This window comes from Numida meleagris, chromosome 6, assembly GCF_002078875.1.
Source record: "Numida meleagris isolate 19003 breed g44 Domestic line chromosome 6, NumMel1.0, whole genome shotgun sequence".
NCBI lineage: Eukaryota > Metazoa > Chordata > Aves > Galliformes > Numididae > Numida > Numida meleagris.
Window position 1 is genome coordinate 43,028,644 of NC_034414.1, and position 24,110 is coordinate 43,052,753.

Here is a 24,110-nt window from a genome sequence, read left to right on the forward strand (position 1 = left end):
GGCCTAAAGCAATAAGTACAATAAAATACATGAGAATAATACCATTAATTAATGAAAAACAAGCAATTAAATACCTGAAGTACCAATTTTAAATGAAGATTTCTCTTCAGATCTTGATATCAGTGGTATTACTTATTTTTGCTATTCTCAGTGGCACTGAAATTTTTAATTTTTGTTCAATGTACACTAATATACTGGAATGCCATAAAAATATACCTAGCTGTAATTGTGTTCTGGAAAAATATTCATAAATATCTACATGACACACAAAACCAGTTTTCTTAACTAATTAGAAATTTTCAAGCAAAAGAGACTTCTTAAAATTTATTATTATTGTAAAAAAAAAAAAATGTTTGTTTCCTCCTTCACTTCAGCCTGGAAGCATCAAAGTTGAATAGCATCCTCTTCAAAAGTTAAGAAAGCTTACATTTATTTTAGCATGGTTTGGTTACACTGAGGTATGAATCTCAGCCAGTTTCTTATGCTGCAAATGATCTTTTAGCTACTTCAGTCCCTAATAGAAGCAAGGAAAGCAGATCTGGGAAAAAAAATGTTAAGAAAACATTTCTAATTATTTTTAGATGTCATTATTCAGTGGTATAAATCTGCTTTAAATGCAATTTTACATCATTTGTACCTTTCTTGATTGCATAATACATTTCATTGTTTAAAATCCTTCTAAGTTGTGCACACTGACAGATAGAAGAGTGGATTTCTTAAGTAGATGTAAGATCTTCTAAACTCTTAAAAGTCAATGCAAATATTCTGCAGACTAGAATAGAAAAAGGAATATATAAAGATGCAAAGGCAGTGCCAGTCAGTCGAGTTTCTTTTAAGAAAGCTGAAGATATAGGACGAATATTTTCCATGGAGATGGTAAAATTTGTGGTCTGGGTCCTATGGGACTTAAAGGATAAATTGTAACAGAGAACAGTAGAAGAGCTTTAGAATAAGGCAGAGGAACAGAAAGCAAGACCATTTCCATTACAGAGAATGAAAGACTGAAAATATTAGGCAACTGTAGTTAAAACTACTTGCCTCGGTTTCTGTTTGAAAGGTTTTGGAGACGCTGGGCATGATTAATTTTGTTGCTTGAAAAGTACTTAGAACTGTTTATGTTGAATGATTCCATAGAAATGAAAAATGGTGTCTCTCTTGGATAGCTGCATTGTCTGCACAACTGAGGTGGGAGATTTTTTTTTTAGCAAATGGCTAAATGCTATTTTATTTACAGAGAACTTAAGCCTTGAGTCAATATGTGCTTTTTTAAAAATTTCCCTTCAGTAAACAGATCTCTTTAAATTTTGTAATTTGTTTGTACTTTTAATTTTAGAACTTCCATGACAAATGATATTTCTGTAGACTATATTCCTAGAAAACATATATTTTTCATATATTATATATATACACTTAATATTCTTCAAGATGTGATAGATGATGTATGTATTTCATCTTCAAGATAAATAATCTTATAAATATATGAATTTATACCATTAACATAAATCCCTCACACTAAATTTGTAGTCCTTCCTGTACGTTTTTTGTGTAATATAAATATTTTTTGCTGAGAGCCTCATGGGTTTGAGGATGTACAAAAAGAGGATGCATTATGTTCTGGAAAGCTTTCACTCTTAAAGATTGAATAAACAATGCTCAAGTAAGCACTAGCTACTTCAAAACTTACAGTTCCACTTATTGACACGACTGAGTAATTAAAGAAAGTAATTAATTTGAAGCAGCAGTGAATGTCTAGACTGTCTTTTGTTTTGTCGTTTATTTTTGTTGTTGTTGTTATAGTAGAAATCACAATTAATGCTTATAGACAGAGAAGGTATAAGGGACGAAATGGTTGAACAAATTTCTGAGGACTGTATTACAATACTTGGGAAAGAAGAGGCTTTATAGAGAAGTATGACTGTGCAGCAGTAGAAGAGAATATTTCATGTTACTTTGATGATGCTGTGAAGAAGAAAGTTGAATGAGAACAGAATCACAGGAAGAAATTTCCTACTTCTACAGGAAACAAAAGCACAGTATCTTGTATCATAGACAGCAGAACTGTTGATGTATTGTACTTGAGTACTGTCAGTACCTGACAGAGTAACAAATTCCAGTTGAAGATCATTCTATTTTTTGAATATGCAGCATGATGTTTCTCTGTGTAGATTCTGTAGTATCATGTTAGGATTGGGATAATGATAAAGCAACTCATGTCAATCTGTCTTTAACATGTCCTTTATTTTCAAAAGAATGTCTTCAAAATAAATAGGTGAGACTCCGTTACCTCTGTCAAAGTAATCTCTTTGAGCGGCTTATTTAAGCAGAGCTGGATAGACCTTGGAATTAACATAGGGATAGAGAAGTGAAGAAGGAGACAGAGGATGATTTCATTTCCTTCAGACCAGACCAAAAATGACAAAAGCTTTTATAAACACTATATGAGCTTGCTTGAATCTAAAAAACATTTCAGATCAAGATCTAGCCAAAGCTCTTGACTGGTTGCTATACATTTTGAATTACTCCACTCATTTTTAACATTGTTTTAAAGCAAAAATTACTGAGAATACCTGTTCAGCAGTTCTCTTAACTAAGCTTCCCAGGAGCTAAATTTTCCACAGTCTTGAGCAAAACATTTAAATGTTCAGCTTTTCTGTGAGCACAATACATAAATTAAAAGTCCAAGCAGTGTCAGTTGTGTTTATTTCATATTTTATACTTTTCCTGGATTTCAAGTGCCTTCTGATCAGCTTTCTTATCCTATGAAAACATCTGTACAGAATTGTTTAAAATAAACAGAAACTTACCATGATATCTGTTCAGCTGTCAGACATTCAAAGTCATAAAAGGTGCAAAAATCCCTATCAATATGAGAACACACTGAAATCACCCCTTATGTATCCCTACTGACTCCAATTACAATTTTGTTTTCAGTAAGGAATAGACATGGTACTTGAATTTTTCAAAGCCGTGTTTTCCAAGACCATCGGCCACTGTACAGGCAGACTGGAATGCATAGTTTAGAGACCATAGAAGAATGGTGATTCCTTAGCTTGGTGATTTATGCACTTTATATGTGTTTTAGAGCTGGTCCAAAGACTAGATCGAAATACAGGATCCATTTTTGTAAGTGCTTGTGAAGTTTATGAACAGTTCTGAGACTAGAGATCAGAACCAGAAACTCAGCCCTTCATTCTCTCCTCTTTCAGTGACCTCCAAACTAAATTCTTTTTGAACTTGATTTCTGATTAGATCTGCAGCATATACTGTAACATGTATAGGTAAACAATACAAAATTTGAGGGCTTCCCTAGTTTCATCACATCATTTAACTTTTGATGCCTACGTAACTTTTACAGGTAGATCACAGAATCACAGAATTGCTAGGGTAAGAGAAATCAAGAGATCAGAACCCCCTGCTAAAGGCAGATTCCCTACAGTATGTTGCACAGGTAGGTATCCAGGCAGGTCTTCAATATTTCCAGAGAAGGAGACTCCACAGCCTCTCTGGGTAACCTGTTCCAGTGCTCCATCACTCTTACTATAAATAAGTTCTGTATATTTGTGTGGAACTTCCTGTGTTCAAGTTTTCATCCATTACTTTTTGTCCTATTGCTACACACCACTAAAAAAGCCTGGCCTCATCCATTTGCCTCCCACCTCCCTCTTATATATTTATAAATGTTAAACAGATCCCCTCTCAGTGTTCTTTTCCCCAAGCTGATCAGACCCAGGTAACTCATACGGGAGACCCTTTCCTCATACAGGAGATACTCCAGGCCCTTTATCACTTTTGTGGCTTTCCACTGGACTGCTTCTATGAGATCCCTGTCTTTTTTGAACTGGGGAGCCAAGAACTGGACACAGTAGTCTAAATGTGGCCTCACCAGGGCAGAGTAGAAGGGGAGGATCACCATCCTCGACCTACTGGCCACACTCTTTTTAATGCACCCCAGGGTATCTTTGGCCTTCTTGGCCACAAGGGCACACTGCTGGCTCATGGCCAACCTGTTGTCCTCCAGAACACCCAGGTTATTCCCCAAAGAGTTCCTCTCCAGCAGGTCATCCCCTAATGGATCTTGGCATCTAAGTTAATTGGGTGCATTTTAAGACTGTACCTAATTAGGGCTTTTCAGTTTGGAAGATAAACAGAATTATAAAAGAGTAAAATTCACTATACATTCTGAACATGTAATCCATACTATGGAACATGTGCATACTGAGGCGTCCTTGCACTTCTTCAAATATTCACATCAGAGGAGAATCCTACATGTCCCTTAGTATATTAAGGATTTTCTTCAAGAGCAATATGCATGCACAGGATAGCAGGTCTAATACTTGCTCAGAGCAGTGAATGAACCAGAATGCTGGACCTAGTGTTTACTATAGGTCATAAGAATTTTAAAAACCTCAGGATTCAACTAGCTTGCCAAAATACAAGGAAATTTCCTTTATAACGGTTTCAAGTTAAGCGTATTTGGAATGAAGAGTCAGTATCAGTGAGGAAAGAGGCATGCAAAGCTATGGAGAATAGTTCAGATTGCACAAGATTATCAAACATTTTCAGTTCAAATGCCTCCAAAACATCAAATGGATTTGAACACGTTTTTCAGTGATGGAAACTTGAAGTTTATTGTGACTTATAATGACATGTTCCTGTAATAAAAAGGGAACTTTTATCAAAAATGCAATTTAAATTGTTCTAGTTACATTATACGTTTGCATCTGTAGACATTTCGTCATGCATAAGTGTGTATGAATAAAAGCTGCATGGAGGAAACCATCCAAAATAAATCATAGAATCAGAGTGCCTTAGGTTGGAGGGGATACTACAGATCATCTAGTTCCAACCCTCCTGCCATGGAATTTTTGAAAAAGTTTTCCCCATAATTTGATAACAGTTAGACTGTGCTTTTTTTTTTTTTTTTTTTTTACACATAAATGAAGTCTTCCAATCAGCCTCCCCCACTTTACGTACTGATAACCTACTCCTATTTTAAACAGTCTTCAAGCCTTCTATAAAACAGTAAAATACAATTTCGGACATGATTAGAGAATAATTGAAATTTGCCTGCAGAAAAGTACTTAATCCCAAATCATAACAGTGACAAAATCTAAACACAAGATACAAAGATCCATGTATAACTGTATGAAATCTTATCTCAGTGTAGGCAAACAAACTGAATATTATGGCCTCAAGCCATGAAAGAGTAAAAAGCATCTTATATGCCAAAAAGATAATCAATTTTTTTTCAGCTTTCCTGAAGTGTATGAGTTCAGAAACTCAAACATGGATTAAAAGAAGTTGTTCTGGAACAATTCAGATGAAGTCCTTTCTGTCCTGGGAGTGTTTCCAATTCTCTTTACTCTTGCAAATTCAGACTCTATTATCCAGTTTCTCACACAAAATGCTTGTTCTCAGATATGCAATCCATCTTTTTATATGATTTCCTTGTAATTTAAATAGTTTTTCAATTGTAGACCTAATCCAGAGTCCTCCAAGATATTTCCATTTAATTTATTACTCCTCAGTCATTTGCCAACTTCTGTCATTTACCACTTTACATTTTACATCATTACTTATACAGCTTTTCAGTCTCTCAAAAATATTGACATGAAGATTTTGTTCCTTGCAAGTTGCATGCATCCTTATTTGTTTTCTTTATTCATCCATTTTGAAGAAGACATCAGAAACATCAGAGAAATTAAAAAAGAATTAGTCATAAATGTAACAAATCAACTAAAATCTTTGTTACTTCCCTCCTCAATTATGCAGGACTTTGCATTCATCGAACTTTCATTTTTCAAGCCTATCATTCTTTCCATGTTCTGCTTTTCCATATTAAAGATCCCTTTAGTATCTGATATTTTCATAAACAAGTACCTAGGAAGTTAGTTAGTCAGTTAGTTAGTTAGACAGTCTCAGTCCTCATTTAGATAATATTAAGTGCTTCAGTTCTTTCTTTTCTAGGCAGTTCTTCTCTCAGAAAAGGCTGTGGTTGTTTTTGATACCTTGGACTAGGTTTAAAATCAAAACATGCCAAAGTATGTGAGAATTTCCCATGAAATTCGGAATTGTGATGAAACTCCAAAATGAAGATCCAGCTTAATTTGATATGAAATCCCAGTCAGATGCTTAATGAAAACAAACAAACAAACAAACAAACAAAAAAAACCAGATTGTTCAAGATGTAATTCTTATGGAAATATGAAATTATTCAGCAACTTGAGGAAACATCTATTCCTGTTCTGTACCTTGCATCTAATCCTCATCTTGCTTGCGTAAGTACAAAGTAAAACCTACTACATAGCTCAGCTATGGCAGTTCTGTCATCATAGCTTTTTCCCATTTACAGTATCTTCAGATACTGGGTCTAATTTAGGACCTTTTGTTCTTCCAAAAGGAGAAACATCTTTATGTCCAGCAACAAAATCCAGTATGTATTAAATTCTACCCCCTTGGCTTGAATTCATAGAGTCTGAAGACCCATTAAACTGGCCAGAAATAGTTTTAAATATTTTGAGAAAAGGAATAAAGGGAAAAGCTATAAACAGAAATATTGTTCTTTGCTAAGTTTTTATACAATCAGCATTCATAATAACTAGAATAAAAAATATGATCATGATCTGTTTCTTAGGTTACTGTACATTGGAATGAAGTTTAGTGAGCTAGGGATTCACTTTGGAAAGTGCACAGAACATAAAATTATAAAATCTTTTAACTTACCTGAAGGATTTTCAGAGCAACATTACTATTTTAGAGTAAGAATCTCAGTTCACAAAGACATTCAAAATACAGAATAGTAGTGGGATGAAAGTGGAAAACTGCTATCAGAGAGAGCCAGCAATCCAAAATAATACTGCTGATTTTCATTATCATAAAATGAGGTCCTTTATTTAATGGAGTTCTAATCCTACCTTTGATTGATTTTAAACATATTTGGTCTACACTTAATGCATAGAAAACAGAGAGTAAATAATTGTAGGTAAAATCCTGAGTAGAAATTGGAGTCTTTCTCACATTTTGGATCTAGAAAGTATGTTGCTGAAGAGAGGAACTAGGCGGAGTGTCTGTACTTTGGAACAAACAAAAAAATTATTATTAAAAACATGGGAATTTATGTGAAAATTTCTGTAAGGTAAAGTTAGTCTATATTTAAAATGAAGTAATGAAACATTTTGGATAACTAAATCTCTTATTTGATCTTGACAAACATAGAAAATACATATTTTTATTAATATATATATATATTGCTATACAGGCAAAGTAAAACAAAGCACCACATAACTGAATACAAGAGAAATAAGTCACAACTTCACATATGTTCTGAGTTTATGAAGTGTTTGGGCAGTGGTCAGAAACTATGATTTTTGGATGGTCTTGTGGGGACTAAGAGTTGGACTCTGATTCTTGCGGGTTCCTACCAGCTGAGGGTAGTCTATGCTTACATTGTAGTTCTCACCTTTTTACACTGTTTGCATACAGCCTGGGCATCCACTTGTCTACACAGAAAATCAAAAAACCTAGCTGGGAAGCAAATCATTTATAAACACTTCTGCTGTACACAGCTATTAAATAGGCATGCCTCTGTTTTTCCTAACATGCTAATTTCACAGCATTCTAAGATAACAACCATTCTGTTAGGCAGATTCTTAAATTTAGCTAGAGAAACATAAAGTACAGCCTCCATGGAGGTTGTACTTTAGCTAATGCCCTGTGATCTTGGTTTTTCCTTAAAATATCAGCCCTAGGATATACATTGTCTTCAAATGAAATACAACTGGTATTTGTTATCAATAATGATTTACAGCTGCAGCTGATTAGAGAGTAGGTTTATCACAGTATTTTTTTAAATTTTAGAGAAGTGTAAATTTTCTTACAAAACTCAAAGAAGTGAAGCATCTGTGTTGGGAGAAGGATACATTTTTCAGAAGTGGTATTGATGGGAGATGGAAAGTGGTGTAAGTGGAACCTGAGGGAACCCAAGACATTTTGTAAAATATTCACACTTCATATAATGTCTTTTCCTGTGAGCGTGTTTACTTGTGTTTCCATAGAGCTGCAATGTCTTTATCGTGCAAAATGGAGGAAACTGGAACAACATATTTGCAGATACTTAAGTGGAGATGTTTTTTTTATGCTTCACTTCTTTTCAAAAGCAGTACTGTATTTCCAGTGTGCAATATTATAATTCCCAACTGTTCCTTGTCTTAAAAGATGTACAATGCCTGTGCATCTTCCCTGCTGTCCTACAGCAATAACATATCATGAATGATGTGTATCTAAGTTAATCCACCCTTTATTTACTGCTGCTGGATGCAGTTTGCATGTGATCTTCTGCTTAATTTTCAATTAGCTCAAGTCAATGAGAATGTAGCTCCTGCTGATTGCTATAGAAAGCGTCCAGGAACAGAACACATACCTCAGTCAGTACCATTTGTTTCCACTGATGACTTCATCCATTAATGCATCTCTTCACAGCTTGATAAAAACCATTTTCAGTTCATCAGAGAAAGATCTGCTAGAATATTCATATTCCACAGTAAGGTTGTGTTGCTTAATATTAGCGTATAAAGAGCTCAAGATTTTTTGTAGTGGATGTGATGCAGATCCCAGAACGTTCCCACAGGCTCTTTCTTGACCTACTGTACAACAACTTTGAATCTTCTTAGAAGCTGCATCAGCAGCTGGCCTGTTCTTTCACCAGTGTTTAAAAAACAGCCACGTCAAAAGTATTTGAGAAATTGAAGAGCAAAAGAACAAGCAAAAATTTTACAAATCACTTGCAAGTACACATCTTCTTGAGTTTCCTGAAGGCAGAAGGAACCTGGCTTTCCTAAAAAAACAGGGAAGAAAATGATAGTAGCAGTCAAATGTTTTGAGCTAAGCAAACAGCATCAACTATAAGAAGATGTGATAGTATCTGCTTACATGAATGTTTAGTTCCTCTTCTTCAATGCTTTAGTACTGTCTTATTTTGCTAGTACTTACATATTCTGTTCCTTAACCCCTGTCAGAATAAGTAAAAGTACTGCCAACTGCCTAAATTAAAATGGAAAATGATTGTTTTCTGATGCTGGAATTTGATGGGAAGTAAGGATATAATTATATACACAGACAAATCTATATATATTTTGAAATTTTGCTGTTTGAATTTGTTTGAATTTTTTACTGCACTTAAATTTGCCCATAGCTTCCTGCAGGACCTTGAGATACCTTAGTCTGGTGAGACACCTCAGACACTGGAAACTGCTATTTAGTTTATGTACTTTTCCTTTAATGCAATAATGCATCCTTTAAATCTCTTCAGTGTTCCACCTTGGGGCTTAATCCACTTGAACTGCATGAAGAGCACTAACTGACATTGTCTGGTTTCATGACCCAGTCAAATGTTTTATAATAATTGCAATGAACAATATGAACTTGCTGCATAAGCATAATCTGTTTCAGTGTCATGAAGAGTGGCTGCTGCCTTTTAGAATTTTCTACAAGCATTTTTGTCTAGTAACTGATACTTCTCATCAGCAGCTGACCATCATGTGCTAGTACTGAAACACTTTTGCACTGCTGAATTTTATTTTCAGTGTACTGTCACTAAGAACCTTTCCACATTGACTTAATGTATGCAAATGAAAGTGGAAGTGAAAGTTACTTGTGTCTGGCTGTTGCTACTATGTGGATAATTCTGGAACATAATTTATGTGTTTTTGTACTATCCATGGTAGTCTGACCAGAATTGCTTACCAGTGTGCACTGGAAGCAGAGTTGCTTTAGCACAGTAATTTATTAAAAAGTTGCTTTAGGTATCGTTATATTAAATTTTGAAATATGCAGTTTGATAACAGAATAATTTAATCAGGTTTCTGTATAAAAAAGTAAAGATACCTCCTTCTACTTCCTCAAACTGAATATCAAGGATTTATTTATTTCTTAGGTACATGAATGGAAATCCAATTATACCTATTAGCACCTGACTGTCTTTCTAGATTCTTCTTGGTAGGTGGAAAGGATAGTGAAGATGGTTCATGACTGATTTCTCCTGATATATTTTAATAGTATTTGGACTTCAGTTATAAAATTGGAAGCAAATATGTTTCAAAATTGCAATGTCAGTGTAAATGCATTACTCTATTATATATATTCTATTCTACAGTTGTATTTTTTGGCCAAAATAAAAAAGTTAATTCCTACATCATGCTTGTATTTAAGAAATCCTTTTTTTCCCCAGTTTTTATGGTCTTCATGACTATGTTTCTACTAAAGAATATATACTACATAGAATGAAAAAAATGATTTATTTTCATACAAAAGAACTTCATTAGTTGTTCAGGAACTTCATTTACTGCATTGCTAGTAATGGGAAAAAGTTATAACATAATAAATGCATGATTGCTGAGTTTACCGTTTCAGATTATGAGTGGAAATAAGTGCTCCCTGTGGCCTTGGGCAGGTTTGGGGCTGGCAGCCTTCTTGATGTTGCTATTGTGGAGCATGTGCAGCGGAAACTACATTTAGATCCTGAACTAGCTCTGAAGGACACATTTTAGAAGCTGTTTTCCTGCTTTTTTGTGCAATGTTTAACTTTTCCTTGGCAGGAATTTGTTGTGGTGGGACCAGGCCATAACTAGCCATTGGATATTACTAGAAAAACTCTTGTCAGTGCAAGGCCTTATTTCTTATCAAGGCCTAGTAGCAGGAGAACTCTAAGAGGAAAAGAATGCCTAGTATTCCAAACATCCAGTGAAAAGAAGTGTAGTTAGGCTATTCAGATGCCTTAGGAGAGTTTCTAATCTCAGATGTTTCACTCATAAGTGTGATTACAGAGGAAGAAGTAGCTTTCATTTTGCAGTAAAGTATATATAGTAAAGCATATTGTCACTTCCAGAACGTCTTGTCATCACACAGCACAAAATATAATACACTGGAGTTTGTTTCTAGTTGCTGATAACTTCATGATGATCACATGTGGACAGTTACTATCTAGATCACTAAGCAAATAATCTTATTACTACTCTAGCAGTTAGATAAACCAAAAAGGAAAATAAGACAAGGAAGAATTTTTACTGTAAATGGGAAGCTTCCAGTGCAGGCAATTAGCAGCTGAAGGACAGATGTACTCAGCCTTGTCTACTGTTTTCCCTCAGCCTACCATTTTTCCCTCAGGATACGCCGCTCCCAGGTTGATATTTCTTCCATAGAAACTGACCTAAAAGCATGCAAACATAACGACTGAAGCACCAACTTAAGTTGATGAGGGTAGGAATAGCTTTATGAAAGCATGATATTTGTCAAAGGAGAGAAGGCAAAAAGAGATTCAAATCTCTCCTGCCAATAGCACTATATGGCATGCATGTCCATCTTAATGTTCATATGTGGATACGCACATAATTTTCTTACAGGCATAGAACTTCGGAGCTACTCCGCTCGCTTGTCACTCAGCTTTCTTTCCTTTCAAATCAGGCTTCCATCTGCCTTTAATACTTGAATTCTCTTACTATCCCAGTGTAACTTTAATATTTATGATTTGGAAGTACTTCTGTCTTACTTGCTTCACTGCCTCAAACCACCCTTTCCTACAGGAATAATCTACCAGTTGATGTAGTAAATGAGGACTGCTAATATCTATCACACAAGAATGAGCAAAATCATCCTTCCAGAGCAGCGTGGTCTGATAAGGTTTATTTGCACTTTGACAAGCATAAGAGTTTCCTTGTTGTGATCACATCCTGTTCCTGGAACTCCAAGAAATTATTGAAATAAGTACTTACATGGATTTTAGTTCTCTGATGAATAGGATATGCACTTCCACATGATCATATTGAAAAGATTTATCTAGGAATGTAAGGCAAGCCAAAGCATCTTGGTGCAGATTGAAATATCAGTAATTGATTAAACTGTTGGAAACCTCCTTTGGCCCAGAAGATACCTTTTAAGTTAAAAGAACCTAGATGTATTATCTAAAAATAAATCTGGTAAAGGAAAACAAATCGATTTGTTTGTTAGGATATGAAAGGTATTTGTCAAGATGAAATATTATTTCTTCCTAAAAACAGACAAGAGGATGACTTCATGGCATTATGTTTCTGAAATATAAAGTTTCAAATGTGGGATATCAGATGTTCTTAAGTCATAGATATAGGCAAGAACATTTCCACATGAGAACCTCACTGCAGAAGACAATTCAATATCACACCATACAAGTGACTGATTTGCAATTTGAGGTTGTTAACTTCCGAAGCTAACCCATAGCAAACTTTTTCTTACATAGGTGGATGTGAGAAGCAAAAAGTGAATATCAGCCAGTTTTGAGCTTCAATAAATCCTCATAGAAGATTGCAAACTAACTTGTTACTTGGATAAACATAGATGATCTCTGCCAGTATAGGTATGTGCTTTAATCTCTTAAAGAAGCTGAATGCCACCACATTTGCATGCTCTACATACTGAATCATCTTTTCCTCAAGGTTTTATATTCTTCTGCAGGTGGATGTATCTTTTGATATTAAAGGTGTAGTGCACATAAAAATGTCAAAAATATTTATGTTGTTGAATACATTAGAAGGAGCAGTTGCCACAGACCAACTATCTTATTCCCTCAACCCTGAAGTCTTGACCACAGCCATAATGAAGACTTCTTGCTTTCCTGCCTCTTAAATTAGTTATTCTTATTTGTAAGGTCAGAAAAAGAAAGTTCACACTTACTTTCTTGAACTAAGGATGTTATTTGTTTTTACATCTCAGGAAAAATTCTGCATAAATAATTTTATATTTCATGGGTTACTTTCTGTCCTGTTTCTAATCAGATAGAGAATCTGTTTTTGCAATGTTGTCAGCAGGAAAACTATTTATTTTGGGAAAACAGATTGTGGTTTATATGATGAAAGACCCACATGCCTAGGAATGTATGCTTTGGCTGAAAAAAAAACAACTAAAGAATTATCTTTAATATATAAATACAATGTTTTGATTTTTCCATTTGTTTGTTTGTTTTAATGAAAATCAGTACTGACTCTACACTCCTACAGAGATCTCTAGGATGCATTTGTGGTTGGACTGGGTGTTATGGGTTGGTCACTGCAATCCCACAGCTGAGACTGCAATTCATACCTTTGTCAATATCTTTTATTCAACAAGATGCTTAACAAAATTCATCTTCTTTTTAGCATTAATAGGACAAAAAATTGGATCACATCACTCAGTGAGACCTTACAGGAATGTGGTTGGTTGTGGTGGAGAGGGAGATATTTACTAGTTAAAAGACAAGCAGACACAGGCACCAGACAAAATTTAGCAAGAAGTAAGAACTACAACTGAGAGGTAGCCATATCTTGCTATTTCCCATAGATGACAAACTGACCCCTATGGCTCTGAAGTGTTTAAGCAGATAAAGAAAATGAAAAAAAACAAAAAACAAAAAACAAAACAACAACAACAAAAAAACCATTATCTTCATCTTGTACTTAAACTCCAGACTTTTTTATTTTAAATACAGCTTCTCACCTCATCCTTCTGCCACTGACCCATTAGTAAGATAACTTTATTGTGGTACTGCAGTACTGTCAGTGCACCTCTATTTATCATTCAGGAAACCAAGAATGACAGGCACACCCAGTGCCTTGACAGATTTGTTAGTTCCTGTGCTTTCAAAGCAATAATTTCTAATAGTAATGAAATTAAGGGACTCACAGTCATGTTTTCTTTCATTCCACCATGCAACAGTGTAATACGTTCCCAGTTTTCTTAAAAGTACCACTTGTATACTAGTCTTAGTTATAGGCTTCCTTACAGTCTTCCAATGTCTCTTAAAAGGAGAGAAGTCCTTACAATATAAATAAAATATTACTGTCTTAAAAAAAAAAAACAAAAAAAAAACACATAATCCAAGTTAGAAATGCTCCCACATTGTTAGATAAACTACATTAAATGCTACTTGGGGGTTACTCTAGTATACTTCAATTTAATAGGTGCTATGCAAAAAGGTTAATTTTGAAGTACAGTTAAAGGTTGAGGAGTGGGGGTGGGTAAGAGAGAAAAGAGGACATGTTTTTTTCCATCTTACAAAGCTTTGATATTTGAAGACTTAGAAAAAATTTGAGCTTGCATGTACAAAAACTTTGTGTACATGTCTTATTTTTTTACAGTTCTGCTACATTAGGAATATCTTGGCTTAAACATAGCTTTGAAAAGTACCAAAAGTGGGCTACTCTGCAAAAGGAGGCAGGCCAGGAGCTAACAATGACAAGCATGCAACAGGGGCACTAAAATGGGTGCAGTCCCAACATACCTGAGCAAAGTGAGCAGCACAGGTGCAGTGAGCACTAAGCCCACTCACAAGGCAAGGGCAGTAAAGTACAAAGCAAGACACAAACTTACAGCATAACTCAATCAAGAGAAAGAAGGAAAGTTAGTAACCTGAACTTAAATGCAACTCTGGGGCCAGGGGACAAAAGATGTGTGGCTGAGGGTCCCAGATGAGATTAGTCAGGCTAATTAGAGTCAGCTACTGTACTCACTTGGGCCTTGAAAACAAGTATGTAATAATAAATGGTGTATATAATTAGGAAAAATATTTAAGGAGTATTTTCTATACAGGTCTTACATAACTTACCCCATACCCGAGTGGAAGGATGTGTAAAACCAACCAAACAAAAAACCTGACGTGCTTTTGTAGATAAACAGAGTGAACTCACTTACGTAGTTGTAATGTGGCTCTTTTTCTGGCTTCCAGTAAATGGAATTCAGAATTTGATGTACATCAAAATATTTTATAGATCAGCAACACAAATTTAGAAAGTTACACCTCTTCTTAGAAATACAGCTTACAAATGAAATTATTCCCCAAATACACATACACTCTAATCCAATTTATGTATGTCAGAATAGTATGGCTCACATGTCCTCAGAAAATATATTTATCCAAGTATTGATCTATACACCAGCCAATATTCCTTGCATACATACATTAGCTCAATTCATAAAACAGCAGTTTATTATAGAGGCAAATGTCCAAAGCACAAATCAATAAACTTTATGCATCAGCCAATAGAGGATGAATATACATGCACACAACTAAGTAAAACTCTTACACAAGATTACACAAGATTTTTTTTTAATCCCCCTTTCTCTCTCTCTTTTTTAACACCATCTGCAGTAATCTAATATTCACAGGATTTATACTTTTTTAAATAATTGATTATTTGTTGGTGTCAGTGCATCAGTGGACAAGGGAAGAGCCACTCGTAACATCTATCTTGACTTCAGAAAGTCCTTTGGCACAGTACTCCACAAAATCCTTCTCTCCAAATTGGAAAGATATGAATTTGATGAGTGGACTGTTCGATGGATGAAGAACTGGCTGCAGGATTGAGTTCAGAGAGTGGTAGTCAATGGTTCAATGTCTGGATGGAGATTGGTGACAAGTGGTGTCCCCCAGGGGTCAGTCAGTGCTGGGGCTGATACTCTTTTATATCTTCAGTGATATTCACAGTGGGGTGGAGTGTACCCTCAGCAAGTTTGCTGATGACACCAAGCTGTGGAGTGTAATAGACACACCAGAGGGACATGATGCCATCCAGAGAGACCTAAACTTGAGCAGTGGGCCCAGGTGAACCTCATGAGGCTCAACAAATCCAAATGCAAGGTCTTGCACCTGGGTGACAGTGGTGAGGCACTGGAATATGTTGCACAGTGATGTGGTTGATGCCTCATCCCTGGAGACTTTCAAGATGAGGCTGGATAAGGCCCTGAGCAACCTGATCTAGCTGTGGATGCCCCTGTTCATTGCTGGGGAGTTGGACTAGATGGACTTCAGAGGTCCCTTTCAACTCTAAAGGATTCTGTGATTCCATGATACAGATTTTGCAGAGTGGTAAAAAAATAGAATCAGGCACCCTTCATGTTTAGAGATTGCTGGCTCAAATCTGGCCCATGTCACCATACAGCAGTGGTTTAAATCTCTATTGATTTTAGTGAGAATTTGTCTGGTTGTGGACCATGCCAGAGACTCAGATATACTTTGTAACTCTGCTTTATTTAATTTAAGCAAGTTACTTTACTCATGTGTTCTCATTTTTTAGTGAGATTTCCTTAATTTCCTGATGTCTACTTCTTTGATGTTTTATGTTGCTTGGCCAGAAGCTGCTTAGAACATAAGAAAATTGTATCTTGACATCAGGGATTATTTACTTGCTCAGCTGATTAGTTAGTTTAGTTATCTAATAAAACCAGAGCACACACACCACAAAACAAGCAAACATCAATACTGTAATCCGTGGTATCTAATTGTCACTTTGTTTTGTTTTTGGAGAAGCCAAGGATCAAACAGGTGATGGAAAATGAATTCATGTCTCTAGTAAAGAAAATGACCTTTCTGTATGAAGAGTGGCAGTTACTGGCCAGTAATATATAAATGATATTTTCCTGGTCTACCTGTGTAATATTACTGGATTTGTATAGCTATCAAGCCAACATTTTCACTAAAGAAAATTAATTCATTACTAACTATAAAAAATCTTCGGCACACAATACAAACCACTTAATTACTTATCCTATACTAGTACGCACAAAATGCACGGCATGTTTTCCCTCTTCTGTAATGTATTTATAGAAGAAAATACATGTATCCTGTAAAGTTTAATCTCGAGCTTGGAAATTATACTACTATTCAGTTTTTATGTTTTACTCACTTTTATATGTAGTTCTCTACATATTTTATTTATATATTCTTTTTATTTCTACATTTTTTTTTTTATCTTTGTTTTGCCTGCACTAACTTGAAAGAAGAATTGCTGATTTTTCTACCTCTGCTACAGCCACTTGTAATTCTCTCTTATAAGATGATAATCTTAGCTTTGACAGGTATATTTGGTACTCTGATGGTCTCAGATTAATAAATAAAATCAGGCTTCAGAGGCTATGTTCCCTTTGGTCTTTTCAAAGAACAATTCAACCATAAAAAATGACATTAACCTTTATTTTAATTTCCCCTCTCTGATACTGCAGAAGGCTTTCAGGAGATTACTGTCATGAGCTACAGTCAATGCAACAGTGCTGTGAACTGATATGGGAATAGCAATTGCATGACAGACATGGTCAGTGTCTAGTGACATGAATCAAAAGTGAACTAAGTTAATTCTTGTGCAAATTCATCTAAGTAGGCAAATATAGTGAAATACGTTATAACATGTTTAACTTTTAATGATTTACATGTACTGCAGGCTACTGAGCCAATGAACAAATGTCCTCAAGGTAAATCTGAAGATGCAGAAATAGCACTAATAATGCCATCCAGAAATATTAGCATACTATTTGAACAGTATAATTTTTCAGTATAGTATTATGCCTGTACCATACTGTGTATCATAAAGTAGCTGAAAAACCTGTTAATAATTAGCTTAGTAAACAGAAATACTTATTTCTTTAAATCAGCAGTTAAGCATTTTTCTTTCCATGTGTCAAGCCCTTGAAGGCACTCACTGCAGTCCTGGCTGACTCCTGCCTGGCTCTCCAGGGCTCCTCAACCCTGCCAACAGCCCAGAACCTGAGCAAAGGCCACAACAGAGACCCTATCCAGCTCCCTACAGCCCTACCTGGCCATGGGCCTAACCAAGCAGGATTCATATCTTGTCTTTGGCCTGTTCCTATCTCCACGGAGATGCTTGGTGGTGGAGGCTGGGGCTACCCTGATCCTGACTGGGCCAGTGAGATAGGTCATGGCTCTGGGAAGCCCCCTGCCAGATGTCAAACATAATTATTCAGACTTTTAAGGTTCTTCATCAGTCAGATATGAAATAACAAAGGAAAAAACTTACTTCTAAAAATACATTTATCTTCTGATAGTGGCAATATGTAGAGGGAATCTCATGTGCTCTATCATCTGAAACAACTGCACTTCACTCTTTTTCTACCCCACTAACTTTCCTCCCCTTCATTTGGGCTTGCTGCTTTATTTATGTTGTTGTTATAGTCTTGGAGCCCTGAATCTGGCACTTGTAAAATATATTTAAAATACATAAATACTTTAGCTTTTAAGTGCTGAAAAGCATGGTAGAACTACGGAAAAATCGGTTTGCTGGCTTATTATGTGATAATCAAATATTTAAGTGAAGCCCTTAAAAATGTTGGTTAATATATTAAAAGGGCCTTACAAATACTAGTAATGAATTTTTTGTGTAAAATAGGAACAACTGTAAAGAAGCTAGTTATGATGACAATGTTAAATATTGTTAATTTCTGCAGACTTAAATTATTTGTTGGAGCTAGTACTTGGCCTAACAGTTCCATGTTCTGAACACATATTCCAAGTGGGATCTCAGAAGATCAGAGTAGAGTGGGAGACTCACCTCCTGTCAGCCTCCTAGTCATGCTTCTTCTGATGCAGCTTAAGATATGACTGGCTTTTTGGGCTGCCAGCACACACTACCAGCTCACATTTTGTTTCTCATCAAAGAGCACCTCCCAAGTCCTTCTCAGGGCTGTTTTTCATCTGTTCTCCACTGTACTTGTACTTTGGAGTGCCCCAATCCAGGTACAGAACCATGTACTTGGCCTTGTTGAATTATGAGGTTCATACAGGTACACCTCTCAAGATTGCCAGGGTCCTCTGGATAACACTCCTCCCTTCCAGTGTGCCAACTGCACTATGCAGGTTGGGAATCATCAGAAAACTTGCTGAGGATACACTTAATCTCACAGTCCATGTCACCAATAAATAGCACCAATCAAAATATCAACCCCTAGAGCATGTTATTCAGTTACTGAAAAGGAGAGTAGTAGAAAGGACGTGAGAAACCAACAAAACTATTCAATCAGAGTTATATGGAAAATTGAAAGTAATACAACAATAAAATAAAGCAATATTATGATTTTTACACACTGGTAAATTTAAGTTTCTAATAGTCTAGTGAGAAAGAAACGAAGTATTTAAAGTGTGTCTCTATAAAACCTAGCCATTCAGCTATTATTCGAAAGATTAAGTACAATGATAACAGAAGTTCCCAATTCAACTCAGAGAAACAACCTTGCACACATGTAGTGTGTTGTCAATAAAAATTTATAAAAAGGTGTAAATCCCTTCATATCCAATTTCTTTTATCCTTTTCAATGAAATCTTTCCCTGGACACATCTCCCCAGATTTAATAGGATTGTCTGGGACAAAAGAAAGGAAATATAGCCACCTCTGCTTTACAGATAGAGAAAAAAAGGTTCAAGTATTTCAGCTTTTCAATTTCTCTCACTTCCCTTCAAATTGTTAACTCAAAGCAAGGTTGTCTGAAAGTTAGATCATGGCACTACTGTGAAGAATTTGATTAGTCACAAGAGGTTTTTAAGTCCTACACAGACATCAGTACACTGACATTGGTAAACTAAAAATAACTTTTCCCAGGACTCCCTGAGTCCCTTGGTTTTTCCAGCAAATCGTATGTAACTCAATGAGGAAAAAAAACACCTGTATCATTACATATTATCCTCAAAATAGCTGCTAAATAGATAACTCATTTTATCATTTGACTTTATATATTGAATTTTACATTAATATACTTTCTTTGAAAATAGATTCAACTTCTAAAAAGACATCTAGTAGGTGAATGTAGAAGCTGATAAGGGAGCAAGATTTCATTTCCTAAGTAAGAGCTAAAAGTACTTCTAAATCTCAACATTGTGATTTATCCTTTATATATAAGGTAAGTGAGAGTGATAAGGATCAGTATGAAAAGATTGTCTTACAAGATTTTACAGGCAATGACAGAGAGAGCTGTAAGTAATTTTATAACCACTTAAAAATGGATAAAGTCAACTTCAGCTATTTCAGACCATACAACATTTTTTAACATGCCTATTCTTCTTCAAGGTAACTGAGTTTTGCCTTGTCAACTGCTAATATTCTGTTGACTTTCCAATTCTTACTTTTAAAAAACTCTAATTAATAAAGATTTTTAAAATCTGGGGTAAAATTTGAGTTAAAGTTTTGCTTCACAAACTGAGTTTGCTTTTAAGAGGCTGTTGTATTTAATTTGCTTTCTCTTGAAATGGAATCTCCACTTTAATAATTAATAGGCATTCCACTTTCATCATTCTTTTATTGTTGTTAATATTAGTTCTTAGAGAAATAATTTGAAGCTAATTAGCTTCAAATATTTAGTGTTTGCTAAGTGCCTCTGTAATGGCATTCTAAGATGGAGTATTTGATGCACCTGATTTGTTCAAAAATTGTAATGTTCAGAAGAATATTATAGTTACAGAAGTGATTACGTTCACTACAGAACTTGCTAAACAATGATTAAACAATGTCGAATAACTCTGACATATTCAAGTAGTTAATCTTCTGTTTGAATAGGTATCTAAGAGACCTGGTAATTATCAAATTCCATCTTTAAAAATTTACCCCAACACAATTCCTTTTTGCTTAGGTTGATTTTATTTTTGCTATTTTAATGATGAAGGTTGACACAGTAGAAAATGTTCAACTCTCCCTGAATTTCCTGAAAAATATCTCACAACTTTCCACAACTTACTCAGCAGTTTAGGAGGCAGAATTTCCAAAATGCATGTATCAATTTGTTGTGAAGAGAGAGCATTCTAAGTCTTGTTTTTTTTCTGCATTATTTACATATCCTGCCAATGTACATTTGGGGCAGCAGGAAATTGATGGAATTGAGAGTGCACTGCTTGCATTGCATCTTTCATTTCATTCAATAGAGAATAACAATGAAATACTTTCATAAGATGTGGTATCTGATTTGCAGGAGAAAAATATCAAAATATACTGGAGACGTAAGCAGACAGCAATGCAAGAGATAAAAATAAATACTCCTTTTATGTGTTGTTATGCTGGACAATGAAGGCTCAACACATTATGATATGTTCATGGAGGGACCTATATTTCTCTTGCAAGACTGAATGATTCATTTGCAAAATATTTCATTCCAACTTAAAACAATTTATACCTTTGACAATTGTAGTTCATGTAATGTATTAATCAGTCTAGAATGCATTTTAAAATTAATACTTAAAGAAAATGGGCTTGACCTTGCCAACTGCAGTAATTCCATCAGCTTCGGAGGAGCTTAATTTGATAGTCATGCTGATAGTTGAGGCAGCAGAGTCTTGCTCTTTGCTTTAAATATAGAAGAAACAGAGGATGTTTGTGTAAAAATAATGCTTTCAATGTAGTTATTCTTTTCACAACATATATATAAAAAAAGAAATATTCTATCAGAGCACTTATTTGCCAGAATCTACTTTGGCCATCTATTTTATGCATTGATACAAGTAGATACTGAGGACAAGGGAGGATTTTTAAATTATATAAAATAAATCACAAGTATGTAGAGTTCCGAGTTCTGATAAAATCAAAAAGTGGCCTGTGAATTGCAAACATAAATCTACATCTGTAGGCAGAATAGGATCAGAATCTTGAGGATTTCCCAATGTACAAAATTAGTAAATAATTTATGTTGTCTATTTTTCATTCATTAACTTTTCACCTAAATTATATCTAATAGATTATTTCTCCAAACTTAAAAATTTAAATGCAACACTCTACTACATAAAACTTCTTTAGATAAGACTTGTTTTGTTTGGATTGGAATCTCTTTTCTCTGTAAGATCCCATAGAAGAAAAAAAAAAAAGGTTCATAAAATGAACAACATTGTAATCAAACTAGAGCTTGCTTAATCAAATGGGAAGCTAATTTCAGAGATCTAAACCCTTTATCTGATCATCAGATTTCATTTATATAGTGAAGTCACAATTTGAATTTTTCCGTTGAGCTCTTCTATAATAAAATGAGAGATGTGCTTTCCAAAGTTAGAATAGACCATGCAAGAAGATGATTTGGGAAGATATTTTTGCCTGTTAAATGGAACAGCTGCTCAACAAAAGAGCAGTTTAAACTCATATATAACTGAATATAGAATCCTGAACTGTTTATGAAATACAAAAGAAAATCTAATGGCGATGGAAACTTACTCATTTCAAATGCCTCAAGTTCACGATTCCCACAGCAGTATTATTTTAGAATGACTTTTGATTACTAAATTTGATTTTTATTTTCCCGAATATAAAGACAATGCTCCCTCAATTTTAGTGCTACCTTATTGAGTCTTCCTGTTACTTTTTGCCTATGTTTGTATATGATAATAAATATAGCTGTGATACACTTAAATGTAGTAAAAAATATATCAGTCTTTCATTTACAATAGTTGCATCTCAAACCAGTAAGACTCAAAACTTAATGTCGTTATGCCTTTTGGTTGTTTCAGGCTTATTCAAGTGTAGCTTACTTGAGCTTCTTCTGTAATCTACCAAATGAAGTATATGCATAGCCCACAACATTTGAGAAAAATAAAAACATTGTTTGGAAAAAAAATCCCATGCATTCCTGTGAATCTTTTATTCTTCCAGCACAGTTCATGTGCTCAAGGCTGCTTTCTGCCTATATAATAAGGTATAAAGCTGTGACATTCTATAGGATTAAGCTGGTACTTCTTTATTTACACAGTATGAACAAGTAATGCATTCATTCCAGGCTGCCACAAGCAGCTTCATCTTAGATGAAGTTAAACTGTCTTTTGTTTCAATAAACCTCCAAACCAAAAAGAAAAAATGTTGGCTCTTCTAAAAGCAATGCCTCAATTTAATCTGCATTTGACAGTTCAGGATTTTTTTACCCTATCAAAATTCAAGCAGATTCAGACACCATCTGAATTTCTTGCACATATTTGAGTCTCATTTAACCTTTACTTCTCCAACCTAGTAGTACCTCTGTTTCACTCCTATAGTAAAGATGACAAGGCTTACATATTCTCATTCAATTATGTTTTGATCCTCATCTTTAAGTAAGATTTTTTTGCACAGTCTTACTTTTCTTCCCTCCCATTGTCCAGCAATCTGCTTAGATCTAGTCACCTAGATTCCTATAATACATGACTAGCTACAGATTTCACACACAGAGATGTGCAAGGCAAGGCATTTATTTTCTTTTAGAAATACGTAAACCATCTCATATGTACACTGAATGTTAGAAGAGACAGTTCCTTCTACCTTGACAGAAATACTATATGTTTTTTCATCCTCTACTAACTTGCAAATTAAAATTACAGTAGTTGGTGAGTAGCACACTGATGTTTAAGGCCACCAAATTTGGCCTTCCTGTGAAAATAAAAGACTAAACTTCCCAGACTATTTAAATCAGTAGACCTGGAGATACATAGAATGATTTGAATGATAGAATTGAATTTTTCAAGCATGATAATCTGAAAAGAAATTTATAATTTTGCACTGTTTAAAAACCACTCTATTTATTTTTTCCTTTTTTTATTTGTTTTTCTCACAAAGTTGTGCTAATTTATCTTCAGTAGGCATGACTTAAAGTAGGTTATATGCTGACTCAGAGCCAGTAATTCATAGATAAAATGGTTTAGTTTTGTCTTTTCCATTCCTGAGATAGTTGCTCTTTGAGAGGTAGAGAAAATCCATTTTTCTGTATTTTTAATACTCTCTATGAAAGGAATGTCATTAAGTAAAGCATTTCAAATTAAAATCTAGATCTTGCTTTCAGATATCCTACTGTGTAATTTGGGTTTTGAAAACTTAATTTCCTCATTATACAGAGTGGATAGACAGAGCAAAGGGGGTGCAGCTCAAAGTCTATGCCTGTTGTGTATTTAACAAACTTGGATTTGTGCATAATGTAGATTGTTTTTAGTGGAATTTTATTTGATGACAAATGAGAGTCATGATTACATTTAATCAGTGCTTTAAATTACTTTCCCCTTCTGAAGAGTTTTTGGAAGTTTTGGGCATTGTTATGGAAGATACAATTCCCATAGCTTTGCAAAGCCACAGTAGTCACTTTGTTATTTCTTCTAATGCTTTTTAAAAAGGAAGAACTCTTAAAATGTGACTAGCATATCCAATAATTCACTAATGATTAATATTAAATAATTAAGGTCAAGAATAAAGTGAATTCACATTTCTCATAACTCAATTTAAAGATCATTAATGTTCAGTGTAATAATTCAAAATACTATGTTGTAAAGTCAACATTTGTCTTACACAGCGTGCTGCTGTTTAATCCAGCATCAGTATGATTTCTAAGCAATTGAAAGT

The 24,110-nt window shown here is 34.8% G+C and overlaps 1 long non-coding RNA gene across 2 annotated transcripts in view; it reads left to right on the plus strand.

Annotated features, from left to right (window-relative positions):
• LOC110401887 overlaps positions 1-24,110 on the plus strand; it is a 74,284-nt gene that overhangs the window by 42,929 nt on the left and 7,245 nt on the right. For both annotated transcript variants that reach the window (XR_002440668.1, XR_002440667.1), the window contains one exon: positions 12,266-12,382. This is a non-coding gene — a long non-coding RNA (uncharacterized LOC110401887). The remainder of the gene's footprint in view (positions 1-12,265; positions 12,383-24,110) is intronic.